This window comes from Cajanus cajan, chromosome 6, assembly GCF_000230855.2.
Source record: "Cajanus cajan strain Asha chromosome 6, NIPB_CcT2T_4, whole genome shotgun sequence".
Taxonomy (NCBI): Eukaryota; Viridiplantae; Streptophyta; class Magnoliopsida; order Fabales; family Fabaceae; genus Cajanus; species Cajanus cajan.
The window spans coordinates 36,192,809-36,208,447 of NC_138522.1; the positions used below are offsets into that span (position 1 = coordinate 36,192,809).

General features: G+C 28.5%; 1 non-coding gene across 1 annotated transcript; it reads left to right on the plus strand.

The window, feature by feature from the left end:
• Positions 1-11,779: 11,779 nt before the first annotated feature.
• On the plus strand, positions 11,780-11,852 carry TRNAA-CGC (transfer RNA alanine (anticodon CGC)). Its single transcript has one exon. It is a non-coding gene; the product is annotated as a tRNA-Ala (tRNA).
• Positions 11,853-15,639: the final 3,787 nt, after the last annotated feature.

Below are 15,639 nucleotides of genomic sequence, written 5' to 3' on the forward strand. Positions count from 1 at the left end.
GTTATGACATCAGAAGGCCCAAATCCCAATAAGGGTGTTTTAGTAGCCCAAAACGGGCTGTTCCCAAAAAGGAACAAGTCGTTCCCAAAATTGGAATGGGGCGTTCCCAAATTGGAACAGGACATTCCCAAACTACTAAAAAGGTCTAAAACCCTAGTTGAGAATGGGTCATTCTAAACATTGCCATTATGAGTTAAACTCAACTCCAAAACGGGTCGTTCTAGATGCAAATTTAACACATGATGAAAGGATCTAGAACGGGCCGTTTCGGATTCAAAACGGGCCATTTTGGCCACTTTTGACATTTATAAATAGCAGACTCTAGCAGTGCTCCTGGACACACTTTTTGAAGACCAAGGAGAACCAAGAGAAGTAGATCAACCAGATTTTGTTCTAGCTTCATCTTCTGCTTATCCAGGTAAGGAGGAGTGAGAAACCTCGCTCGGGGTTTGGGAATAATTGTTGGATAGCAGGATTGGCCCCCAATCCCTTGCCTAATGCATGCTCTTAGAAACAGACAAAATATCAATGTTTTCTATTTTATTTTCTGAATATTCTGTTGCATTCCTTGTGTGATGTTGACCGTAAATATGTGTTTAATTTCAAAAATAGACTAGTTTTGATATGAATTAGAGTGTTCTGTGGGTTCTTGTGGGAAACCCTATGAAGTAAAATTAGGAATATGATCTTTGGATGATTTTGAGGCATTATATGTAAAATTGATGATGGCTTCATGTTTTGGATAATTTCTTGGTATTATTTATATACTATTTTGATTATATGACTACGAGAAGTTCCTTGTATGAGACTATGTGAATACGACGTGAGAATGTGAAAGGTGAACATATGATCTGTGATATGATATTATGAAATAATGTGACATGAGATATGATGAGACGTGATAAGTGAAATGTTGAGTCAATAAAATAGTGAATGTGTGACATGCATCATGTGCATATATAACTCCAGGTGTGCCGCTTAGGCCGCATACCAATGATGTAACAAGCTATTCCAAATGTACCTTGAGTCACCAGTGATAAAATGATCTATTCCCCGGCATACCACAGAAAATCTATTATTATAGTTAGCTTTATAAATAAATCCTAAATTAAGAAAGATACAAAATAAATGATTAATTAAACACAAATACATATTACACACAATTTCATCTCAAATGACCTAATTAATTAATTTATACTAATTTCTTTAAAAAAATATTTCATTCTAATTATAAACAGTTATTAATAATACTCAAATACAAACAAAAAAGTTATACATACCACAACCTTTTTTTTAATAATATTATTTACATAAATAAAATTTACAAAAACAAACTTATACAATATTTTTTAAAAAAAATTGCATACCACAAAACTTATACAATAAATTAAAATTTTAAAGTAATCAAACAAACATATAAATATTTTCAATAAGATAAACCACTATTCATACTATTCTTATCCAAATTTATAAAATATACATAAAAATTATCATTATACATTTTCATCTCATTATTCACGTAATTCAATTAATTTCATTATTTAAATATAATTTTATAGTTACTATTCTTAAAAATTTAAGAACTTATAACAAAAATGATACGTAACCAAATTATATTATTCCTAATATTTAACAACTATTCTAATGTATATATATTTTAATTAATTTTAAAATTCAAGCATACATTAACAAATATTTATATATTATATTTTATGGCTAAATGTTGATGAAATGATATAAATTTTATGCTTCAAAATATTTTTTCTTCTCTAACAAAATTTTAAATATATACATTCGGTTATTAGGTTATAAACTTCAGTTAACTTATCTGTTATAATATATATTTATTAACTTTCCTCAAAATTAACTATTTACAAAAACTATTAGTTTTATAAAATATTTTTTATAAACTCTTAAAATAATTATAAATTGTTAAGATATATTTTCTACATACTGTTAAAATATTTATAAAATTTCTTTACAAACTAATGGATGTAATTAAATTTTTAAAACAAACCATAAATTAATAATTAAAACTAAGGTATTTTTAATATATTTCAAGAGAATAATATTTTTTAACTAAACTTTAATAAATTATAAATTATAAAAAATGATAGTTATTTTATTTTTTATAATTAAATTTAAGTTGTTTTTTATTAACTATGTAATAAAACACATTCAACAATAATCGCATTATTCTTATAAGAATTTTAATTTTTTATTTTAGCAACAATAATATATATATATATATTATTAAATTAATTATTTATTTAAATATTATAGCTAATATCCTAATTATATCTAATATCAAACTCACCATATATTTAATACTTAAAATTATTTTATTTTTATATCATATTTTAAATGCATACATTCGGTTGTTATGTTAAACATATATTTTATATTAATTCCTATAACATATTTATACAAATATCTATCAAAATCAAAACAATTACACATTCTATTAATTCTAACAATTAAATTTTTAACAACTCCTAAAATTATTTAAAACAGTTAAATTGAATTTTTAAAAATTAATTTTTAAAATAGATAAATTTAATTTTTAAAAATTACTCTATCCATTAATTTCTAACAGTTAAATTTTTACAAACAATTCAATTCTTATAAAAATATAAAAAACAAAACAAAAAGATACAATTTTATTAAAAAAAATTAAATTACCCATCAATCAAATAATATATATTATATTTCTCAAAAATTATTATTATATTATTTAACTACCCCAAATAATTCAGTAGTCCAAGCATTTTTATTAAAAATATTGTACAACTAATTTTAAAATATATACAACATAGAACAATATTTAAAGCAACAAGACTTAAATTTTTTTTAGGGACATATAAACATAAGGCAACCTTTAATTTTTAAAATTTAAAGATAATTTAATTTCATAATGATTACCAAAATATTTACATTAATTTATAAAATTGTCTTTCATCATTTTAATAATTAAATAACTAAATCATATATACACATTTTCAAGTACATCAGTCACATTCATAATATTCATTCAAATAGATATTTTCAATTATTAAATTTAAAGTATATACTAAATGTTCCTTGAAAATTTATATTACAACAAAATTATTATGAAATTATATTATCTTTACATTTAAAAAAATTTAAATATTAAATGTAAATATTTTTTTAAAAAAATTGTTATAATATACATTAAATTTATCAAAACTATTATTATATTATTTAACTAATCCAAATAATTCAATAGTCCAAACATTTTTATTAAAAATATTGTACAATTAATTTTAAAATAATTACAACATATCACAGTATTTAAAACAACAACACTTAAAAAAAATTTAGGGACATATTTTTTTTTGGTAAAGATAGGAAAGATTACAAAGATGGTCGAGGACTGAGCCTAGGTCCCCATATTTCTAACTACCTCAACCCCTCCTCACTCAACTATCAAGCTAACCCTAGTCATATAAATATGAGGCAACCTTTTTTTTTTTTAAAGTTATCTATTTTTTCGTTTCATAACTTACTACAAATTTAATCAAATTATATTAATTGATCTATTTAAACTAAATAAAATCTACATATATTTTAAAATATTTTAACATTTATTTTTAAAAATAGATAATTATTTAATATTTATAAGTCAGTCAATTATTCTAAATTTAATTATTATAAAAATTTATATTTTTATCAAATTTTAAACACATACATTATATTTCTTAAATTTACAATATACAATAAATTTTAAAAAATAAAAATTATATACTTACTTGTAACAAATTTGTAACAATAGATGGAAAAATGATGTATGTGTTTTCTGACTTGCAAAATAACACAAAAAATTAATCAAAAAGATAAATAAATAAGAATTTATAAAAAAAATAACTTACAAGCGTAAGGAAAAGGGGGAGGAGGGTGGGAATGTGAGAGGAGGCTGAGAATGTATTTATAGAGAAGAAAGGGAAGGGAGGAGAAGGGGAGCAGGGGCATGGAAGAGGGGAATCCTCATGCCCCTACATCCCTGACACGACATAGATAAAGAGACAAGGATGGAGTAGGCGACCCAATACGCCATTTGAAAAACACCCAAAGCGCAAGGGGGCCCTTGTACCACGCCAGTCAAACCTGACACTGATGTGATAAGGGTGGCAGCGAGTACTAAACAAATGGAGTAAGGGCCCCCATGTGCTATCTTCACCAACTTTTGTCCCACGCAAAGCATAAGGGATCCACTATGCCACGTCAGTCAAAGCTAACACGGACATGACAACAATGGCAACAAGCACAGAACAGATGAAAGAGGGGTCTCCATGCACCATCTTTAGCAACTTTTGTCCCATTCGAAGTTGCATGCCCCCTGCGCCAACTTGGTAGTTTGCCACGTGGCAGAAATCACCAAAATTAGTAAATAGTTTTTTATTTTGTGTATTTTATTTATTTGGACCAAAAATTCGGATTACTAAGATACATGTATTGTTTAAAAAGAAAAATGATTGGTGTGCACTAAAATAAAGGGTATTATTGTAGTGTAATAAAGTGACTTAGAAAGCTGCATTCATTTTTTGTTTTGTTCATTATAAAGACATATTATTGTGGTTCATTTTCTTCTGTTAACGGAAGATAGTAAAGTAATATTGGCGTGGATTTTATGATTGTCCATAAAGTCTTGGTCGATTGAATGGTTCTGGGTGATTAACAGAGGTTGAAAGGAAAAAAAATTTCTTTGAAAAAGAAGGTAAATGGTAAATATGAAAGGTAGTGAATATATCGGTTTTGTAACTTTGTATGCATGTTTGGTAGAGAAGTTAGTGAATATCACCATGAAGATTTTCTCCATCTCCTCAATCCACTGGTCAGCAACTTCGGGTCCATCAACACCTGTAAATTGAGGAGGATTCCCTTTTCTGAACTCTGACAAGTCCCTATACTCATTAGGTACCTCAGCCCTAGCTGCTTCAGTTGTAGCCTGATTGGTCTCCATTTGAGCCAACAAAGTATTCTGTTATCCAATAACAGTAGCAATTAGCTCCATAGCCTGAGCAATCTGCCGCTCATCCACACCTGAAGAAGGATTAGAATGGTTTCCCCTACCAACCATCCTAATCAAGATAAAATATCAAGGAACCCATGAGTTTACCCCAAAACACATAAGAAATTCCTTTCCAAAATCCATTTCCTCACAATAAAAACATAACAAGACCATTTCCCACAAACCCTAAAGAGACTTGACTAGCTCTGATACCAACAAGTGTAACGAACCGCCGTAGGCCGTCACATCAATAACCAATATTACAACTAAAATAAAATAATATATAATAAAAAAAATAAAGCAAAGGCCAGCTACACTAGAGTGTAAATATACAATAACGTATAAATTGTTTTCATCATCTAAAACATAATTTTATAAAAGAGTCATCCTCAGCAAGGTTATACAGTAATCCAAAAAGATAATGAATATACAACGTCATGAAGACATCAAAATAAGACACCCTAAGTGCTGGTCAAGCTCTAAGCCTAGCCACTTCTCAAAGTAGCTACCAAAAGACTCCTTGCTATCCCAAAGCCTCACACCTGATCTGCTCCCCCACATAATGAGATCATCACAGTCCACATCATGGAAATATAAGGCTTAGCACGTATAAAACCAACCATAGTACAACATAATGAAATATCATTAAACTAGATATTGATCAACAGTATGTATCCATACCAAGGGAATGACAACATTATAACAAGTCATTTCCATGCCAAATATAAACCAATCCAAAGTCCAATATATACACATTCATGCCAATGCATACATATTCTATGATAATAAAGAATCCATAACCAATGTATACAATCCATACCAAATGCATACATATTCCACATCCAAACCAAAGTCACACCACTATATAATCCCATGAAGTAGCCAACACATCCAAACCAAATGTTGGCCTCAACACATCCAAACCAAGTGTTGAATTTGTGAACATGTCACCTGCCCATGTCACACACCTAACCTCTCATGGAAAATATACAGTTGGGTTACGTCGTCACGCAACCCTGGTGATCGCGGCCACTTTATCCATCGGTATGACTCGGCCTTGCCCCCATATCGGTAGAAAATAGAATACTTAGAGGAGTACTTCATAATTCACCTAACAGCTGAAGTGGCTTATTATATAATCTCTAGAAAAGTTCCATATTGGAATCCTCACCATGGGATTCCCAAATTCCATATTTTTCCAAAGATTATATCTTGATCTCACCAAGAGATCTCCTAATCCATACCATAACCTTACTCCTCTAAGTCCTATTAGCTTTCCAAACCAAACACACATAGCATATTCCATAATTACATACAAATTTTTCCATAACCATGCCAAATTACTAAATATAACAACATAAATAATTAAACACCCAAAACAACTATCAACTTAACCAAATTACCCTTTGTGAAATGACAATCTTCACATAAAATAGCATATTAAGAGTTATACTACTCCTATCATGCTCATACTTATCTCATATGAAAGATAAGAAAATTTCCTACAACTCTTATGAAGACATCAAGTCCAAATTCCATCATCTACTTTGTTAAAAATTCTAAAACCTGCAACAGCTATAACCAATGCTGGTAGCTTGAACCCTGTTCACTAAAACAGTCATATCTGGAGTTCTAGACCTCCTTTTTGGATGATTCCAACGCCATTGGAAAGCTAACATCCAAGGCTACAACTTTCATGAAGACTTCAAGACCAACATAATCACGCCCGGTGCACTAATATCACGACCGGCACAAAACTCAAACAGAGACTTATAGAGGTCATTGCGCCCGGTGCAATATTCAGTAACCAAATTGCGCCCGGCGTGACTAACCTTGTGCCTGACATGATTTGGCAATGATGGTCTCTAATGAATTCACGCCCGGCTCCAAGAACTGCGCCCGGCGCATTTACAAACAGAAACCCTCGAAAAACCTTGAAAATTCCTTCCAATCATAAATTCAATCCAAATTACATGAGTTCGAACCATTATAAAGCATAAACAATATCCAAAAACAACATTTTAAGCAATAAAATCGAGTATTAACCATTAATCCATGGAAATCATGAAGAAATCATGAAGAACCCTAACCAAACCCTCTCCAGCTCAATCCAGCCTCAATCATGCGTAAAACATGGAATCAATGTGATATTTCAACTCCATACATACTAGATTAAGTCTTATAAGTAGTACCCTTACCTTAGAAACTTAAAAAATGCAAGATTTGAACAAAACCCTCAAATTCCCAATTCAAACTTCAATCTCACTTTTCAAGGCTTTAAAGGTTGAATCTCTTGAAACTCTAGTTGTGAAGATTGATCCTGGCTTGATAAGCTTCCCAAATGAGTCCTCAGCTTCCCTCCGGACCATAACCCCTCTCTCTACTTTCTCTCTCTAGAACTGTCCCTGTCTGATAAATGAGACCCTCCGGTTCGAAGTCCCTATATATAGCCATTTTCCGAAATTTCCAAATTTCACCCTTAGCAACTATTCACCTCAAATATCATATTCGTTGAAGTATTTCAACTTCCTAAGCTTTAAAACTGAAACACCCTCTACCCCAACATACATATACAGTAATTATAAAAAAAATAGAATTTTTCATCAATAAAAATCAAATTTCCAACTACGTAAGGGTAAAAAGTTCACATTCATAAACAATCCAAATAACATGCCGGTAAAATTACAAAGAAATAAAACTGAATTTTCCAAAATAATTTAATAAGAACATCTTAAACTAATCCTATCTATGTCCCGATGTCACATGTCCTATCAGAGCAAAACCCAACATAGAAGCCTAAGCTTCATCACCAACATCCTCAGTCTCACACTGATGATCACCTGTATAATAGTCACAGCAAAACAACACGAGAAAAAGGAGTGAGAAACATCTCACTCTGGCTCACAATGTAGAAATGTACGTCGAATAGCCAAACACAAACAAAACAGGTATAACATAGATAAATTAATAATAACATCACACTCATCCAAGACATAAACCATCACTTTATCACATAACATTAAAAATGCATAAGTATGGACACGGACTACATATTATCATGCATGTGGCGCCAGTAAAACATCACATGGCATATTGCCGCTAGCAATACACGAATAGTAGTCTAGGAGTACATGTCGGGTCACACCCTCTGCGCACTCTCACTAGAAGGATATACTACCAGAGTCTCGTCGGGATAGCTAAGCCGCGCAAGATACATCCCATGCACACAATGGGCGAGACTGGGACTTCCAAATCGAGCTATCCCCAAGGACTAATCTCCAAAGCTTTTACACTAGGGGGCCTTCTCTGGCGGTGTATTCCATATCGTACCCTTAAAACACTTATGCAAATGATGCATGTCAATCAAGACTCTATGCATTCTCATATCACATTATCATGTCTCATTCTCATATCACATTATCATGTCTCAACACATCTCATCATCACATCTCCTCATTACATTTCATCATCACATTGGCATTATTACATCATATTCACAATTTTCACTGAGCACTTTTATTCATATCAGAACTCATATATTTGCAAAGGTAAACATATATTCATACATCTCGTACAACAAAGAATACAACAGAACAATCAGAAGGTAAAACAGAAAATATTATAAATATGCCTATTTCTCATAGGATTCCCACAGGAACCCACAGAGCAAACTAATTCATATCAAAACTTATTTATTTTCAAAATTAGACACTTATTTACACTCTATAAACATTAAAGAATACAACAGAAAATTCAAAAGGTAAAACAGAATACATTTAAAATTTGTCTGTTTCTCATAGAACCCACAGAGCACTCTAATTCATACAATAAACATTTAAAATAATATAATTTACTTATATAATTACTCTTTAAACAATCTCCTCTTACAATCACTAATTCATTCCCTTAGGGTTTCCCATAGGAACCCACAGAGATCTCAAATCATATATTTATTTATATATAAAAAGAGCAAATAGAAGAAACAAATATAATTGGGAGAAACTCCTCATAAAGAAGCATACAACAAATACAGGATTGAGGGCCAATCCCACTACCCAGCATACAATCCCACACCCAGAGCGAGGTTTCTCACTCCCCCCTTACCTCGATAAGCAGGAGCCGAATCTTGCTGGTCGCCCCCTCTAGGTTGACCTTCGTCTTCAGAGAGGAAGGAGGAAAAAAAATTAGAAAATGAAGAAAATCAATTTTAAAGAGTGCAAAACGCTCTATTTATAGGCATCAGGCCGCGACCAGAACGGCCCGTTCCGAATTCGGAACGGCCCGTTCTGGGCACACGGAATAGGTACAAAAGCCTCTCCTAGAACGGCCCGTTCCAAAACCAGAACGGCCCGTTCTGGGATTTCCGGAACGGCCCGTTTCAATGTGGAACGGCCCGTTCTGAGTCAAACTTTGTTCTTTTAAAATCGCATCCGGAACGGCTCGTTCCCAAAGTGGAACGGCCCGTTCTGGGTTAAAATTTTACCCATGCATGTTTGATTTGGAACGGCCCGTTCCCAAAGTGGAACGGCCCGTTCCAGAGCTATAAAAATCCAGGACTGTTAATTAATAAATAATTAATTAACATATATATATATATATATATCAAATTAAAATAAAATATCAAAATAATTTAAAACATGATTTTCTTCAAATAATAATTGTAACAAAATATCATAATTAATAATATTATACAAAATAATTTTCATAAATGATTATTATTAATAACCTTTAAAACTTCAATCAAACTCATTTAATTAATCAAAATAATTATAAAAAAATAATCTTCATAAATACAAAAATAAATAATAATTATTCATTGTATTAGTAGAAAAATTCGGGGTGTTACAAAAACAACCTCAAATTCACTCAGAAAGACCGGATTTATCTTATGTTCCTATCCTTCAATCTCCTACCCATCCTATTCCTTTCCATGCAATACGCACAACTCACCACCATATGAAATGCAACATGTATTAACACACAAACGAACATCACTTTCAGATACATATGCTTGGAATAATGAGTTGCATGCCATAATACTTCACTTAACCAAGATGAGAAGGAATGTGATCAGTCTTCTTCCCTCTTAGTACCAATTCAGTATAATGGTGTACAATGCATCATTCACCAAATTCATGCACACACATGCCTATATAAACCTCTCAAAACAACAACCTCTCATCTCATACTATAAAATCACTACCATGCTTAAACAACTAATCTAAACCACATCAACATACAACATGCACAGAGGTAAGTACATTTCAAATCCACATCTTCATAATCAATCCAAATCCATGTAAACAACATATACATACATGCATACATACATACATACATATATATATATAGTATATCTACCAAATAGCTCGGTATTTCCATGGCGTTACAAACGACACCGATGTAACTTTTACTAAGTGTTACACCGTTCAATAACTTTATATTAAATGTGAATTTTATAAATCTAACTGTTAGATTAAAAGTTCTTTACTTTTAGATCATATATACAAAATTTTATAGTAATCCAAGATGATTTGATACTTCATTCTTATAAAATAAAATTGATGTAATATATTTATTTCAAAATATACTAAAATATGAACACTTTGATTATCCTCAAGTTGTTGTTCAATTTTAATAAAATTTAACATACATATATAAATTGATATGAACTTTCAATCTAACGATTGAGTTTATAAAATTCACATTTAATATAAAGTTATTGAGCGGTGTAACACTTAGTAAAAGTTACAACGGTGTCATTTTAACCCTCCTTATATATATATATATATAAAATGTTGCTCAGAATTTTGAGCTTGAACAATAAACCATGCTACTCTTGTAAATAATATGTAACAGGTTTTCTTTGGGTAATTTTTTAAAAAAATTATATTTGTGTAATTAAATTGTATATATACATATAAATTATATACAAATATGAATATATTATAAAATAATATTATTTGAAAAATAACTTTTATATAAATTAAATAACATAACTTGTTTTAACATATATTTCTAAATAAAAAAATATAACTTACATAATAAATATATAATATTTGTTTATATATTTTAAATACAATATTATTTATATATTTAAATATAATATATATTATTATAAAATTTAGTTATATATAATAAATATATTAGAATGATTACTAGTGAAAAAGTTAATTAAGAAACTATCATAAAAAAAAATAAGAATAACATCAGTTTTAAGAAAACAAGACATAAGTTATGTAAGGAAAAAAAAAATAAAAATAAAAAATAAAAAATAAAAAATAAAAAATAAAAAATAAAAAATAAAAAATAAAAATAAAAAATAAAAAATAAAAAATAAAAAATAAAAAATAAAAAATAAAAAATAAAAAATAAAAAATAAAAAATAAAAAATAAAAAATAATAAATAAAAAATAAAAAATAAAAAATAAAAAATAAAAAATAAAAAATAAAAAATAAAAAATAAAAAATAAAAAATAAAAAATAAAAAATAAAAAATAAAAAATAAAAAATAAAAAATAAAAAATAAAAAATAAAAAATAAAAAATAAAAAATAAAAAATAAAAAATAAAAAATAAAAAATAAAAAATAAAAAATAAAAAATAAAAAATAAAAAATAAAAAATAAAAAATAAAAAATAAAAAATAAAAAATAAAAAATAAAAAATAAAAAATAAAAAATAAAAAATAACAGCCACCCTTATACAACAGTATTTTGTCTAATAAAATATGAATAACCATATGATCAACAGGGGCTGTAGCTCATATGGTAGAGCGCTCGCTTCGCATGCGAGAGGCACGGGGTTCGATTCCCCGCAGCTCCATTTTATTTTTGAAAGTTTTTTCTCTTAAACTATTAACTATCCATATATGTCTTTTTTACAAAATAAGTAACTACCCACTGATTTATTTATTTTTATTAATTTTTTAAAAATTAAAGAGATATAAAGTTTCTCTTTTTCTTCTGTTATAAATAAATATTTTTAAAATTATATAATAAGTTTATAACTTAAAATTATTTTAGTTATTGATAATTTATTTTAAAAATATTAAAATTTTATTTATAAAAAATAAGATAAATAAAAATTAAATTAGATAAAATTTTAAATAATCTCTAAAAATATTTTATAAAAAAATATTTTAAAAAGTTTTTATTAAAGAGAAATTCTTAAATTTCTCTCACCACAAGATAATTAATTATATTTGTAGGGAATTGATGCTAATAAACGCTACTCTATCTCGAAGAATTTGATGGAAAATCATATTTAGTGTTGGATGTAGGAGAAACTTCATATTGTTTCTCCATAAAAATAATAAAAAATGAGTTCTGAAAAAATTTAATATTGTTTAGAGAAATTAAAAAAAAAAAGTAAAAGAAAGGAATCGTAGAAAAGATTTCTATTGTGTTGGAAGTTAAGGAGAGTAATAGAAAGAAAGTGTTTGAAGATATTTATTATTATTTTGATAAGCTTAAAGTGAAATGATAAATATCGTATGAAATTAGTAATTAGTGATAGACAGGAGAGACACGTAAGTTGTTTAATGAGTAATTATATTTGAGCTATTAAATTTTAATCTAATTTTTGAAATTAATCTCTCTCATTCTCACATAAGAAACTTCTCTCTTAGATTCTCACTAGATATGTCCTCCTACACACGAACTTGTGAGTTAGAGTTGCAAATTTTAATATGACTAGTGGCTAGCATATAATTAAAGTCATATTAGATCTAAAAGAATGCTTGGATATCTTAATAAGAAGAAAAGAAAGAAAAATATAAACTAATATTTTGAATTCCAAATATAAAAGTTTTAATTCTAATTAATCAAGTCTTATATATTAGACACAAATTTCTATCTTGCATAATAATGTTTTTTATGGACATTTCTTCAACTGGAAGGTTTTTGCATAATAATGTTTTTTATGGACATTTCTTCAACCGGAAGGTTTTTAGAGTTTTTTTCAACTTTTTATCTAATTTGGTTTGTATTGATCATAATATTTTTAAATTATTAATAATTTATTTTAAAATATGAAAAGTTAATTTATAAACAATTATGATAAATAAAAATTAAATTAGATTAAAAAATTATTAAAAAATTCTAAAAACTATCCGATCGAAGAAAAACTCATAAAAATGTTTTCATATAGATAGTGATTTGTGTTTAATATATAAGAATTGATATTATGCTACAATATAAATAAATTATTAATCCTTATACATTAAACACACACCTCTATCTTGCACGATAATATTTTTAGAGATTTTTCCTTCAATGAAAAAGTTTTAAGAAATTTTTTTATCTCTTAATCTAATTCAATTTTTATTTATTATGATTATTTGTAAGTTAAATTTTAATATTTTAAAATAAACTATCAATAAGTGAAAATAATATTATGCTATAAATTTAAATATTTATTATAAATTTAAAATATTAAAAAAATTATTTATACAAATTTTAAATAATTTATATATTTAAACATAATATTTATTTATATATATAATTTATTATAAATTTTAATTACATATAATAAAATATTTAACTTATGCATTATATATATTAATATACTAGTATTAATATAGTACAAAAATTATACAATGATTCGATCTATATTTTATTTTGGATTGCAATACAATATTTTGTTTTCTTTTTAAATATTTTTTATGATATTGTTGTCTCATCCTATCGATTTTTGTTTTACTCTATTTTAAATCAAATTCATAATAAAATTAATATGATTCCATTGAAACGTGAATTAGATCCCATTTTAACTCCACCGAATTAACCTTTATTCTTAATTTGTTTTTAGGTAGACTGATTTTTTTTTCCAACTTATTATACTGCAATTATAAAAAATAAAAATAAAAAGAGAAAGAAGATTAGTTACATGTATTTCATTTGATTGAATTATTGTTTTTCTTTTTTTTTTTTCACCTATTCCCCTGTCGATGAGAATGGAAAAAACAAAATATGATACATATAAAAAGAAGATTATAGTTAAAACCATTTTATTTAATATCCTTATATACTATTTTTGTTTTTATCATCTATCAGTATTTGAACTAAAAGTAAATTATATAAAATTACTAAAACTAAAAATAAATTATATATATATATATATATATATATATATATATATATATATATAAGATCAATAAACAACATAATGAAATGATTGTTAGCAATTAGACGTTAGTTTCTGTTTTTTGGTTACATGTATTTTTTTGTTTTGATTAGTATGGTCAACTATTATTTAGGGATATGGTGCCATGTGTTTAGGAAACCGCCCACAAATTCATACATGGAGTTAGTGGGTGTAGAGTCAGTTTTTTTTTCTTTTGTTTTTGGTTGTAAGGCTATAAAGCCTAAGGTCTGCGATTTGAATTGAATAACACAAGATTTCACAATAGCAGAGAAAGCCTTACCTTTGTGTTCACAATTGGTATTAGAGCTCCTTCATAGGGGCCTGATCCAGAATTTTATCGAGTGTGAGAGAAACAGTTGTGAGTGAGCGTGTGAGCGCACCTGTGAGTGAAAAAGACCAGTAACTCCCTCTATAGAAAAGAAGAAGAAACATGGCAGAATCGAACAACAACAAATATGTGCAACCTGCAATCCCTAGATTTGATGGGCATTATGATCATTGGGTGAAACTCATGGAGAATTTTCTTCGGTCTAAGGAGTATTGGCATTTGGTAGAGCATGGGATCTCAGTTGTTACAAATAAAACAACTTTGTCGGAAGTTGAACTCAAGGCCATGGAAGAACAACAACTGAAGGACTTGAAGATAAAGAACTATCTATACCAAGCCATCGATCGTGAAATTTTAGATACCATCCTCAATGATGATACGTACAAAGGCATTTAGGACTCTATGAAACAAAAATTTCAAGGGTCTACAAGGGTGAAAAGAGCACAATTGCAAGCTCTGTGTCGAGAATTTAAAATGCTGCAAATGAAGGAAGATGAAACAGTGAATTCATACTTTGCCCGCACCTTGAAAATTGCTAAAAGTATGAAGGTGTGTGGAGAAAGCATGCGAGAGAACATTATTGCTGCAAAAATCTTGCGGTCAATGATTCCAAAATTTAATTATGTTGTGTGCTCGATTGAAGAATCCAATAATTTGGACACTATGATGATTGATGAACTGCAGAGTAGTCTTTTAGTTCATGAGTAAAGGATGGCGTGCCATGAAGAGGAGGAACATGCACTGCAGATTACGCATGAAGATAAGGGAGGAAGAGGACAAGGAAGAGGAAGAGCAAGAGGACGAGGACGAGGCTTTTTCCGTGGTAGAGGAAGAGGGAGACAGTCAATCAACAAAGCTGAAATTGAATGTTTCAAGTGTCATAAACTTGGACATTTTCAATATGAATGTCCTACCTGGGAGAAAAAAAAATTATGCTGAGGTAGAAGATAAGATAGATCAATAGGATGAACTCTTACTCATGGCTTATCTTGATTTTAAGCAAGGAACGACAGAGAAATGGTTTCTCGACTCTGGATGCAGCAACCACATGAGTGGTAACAAAGATTGGTTCTCAGAATTAGATGAGAACTTTAGACATGCAGTAAAACTTGGCAATGACACTCGAATAGTTGTAAT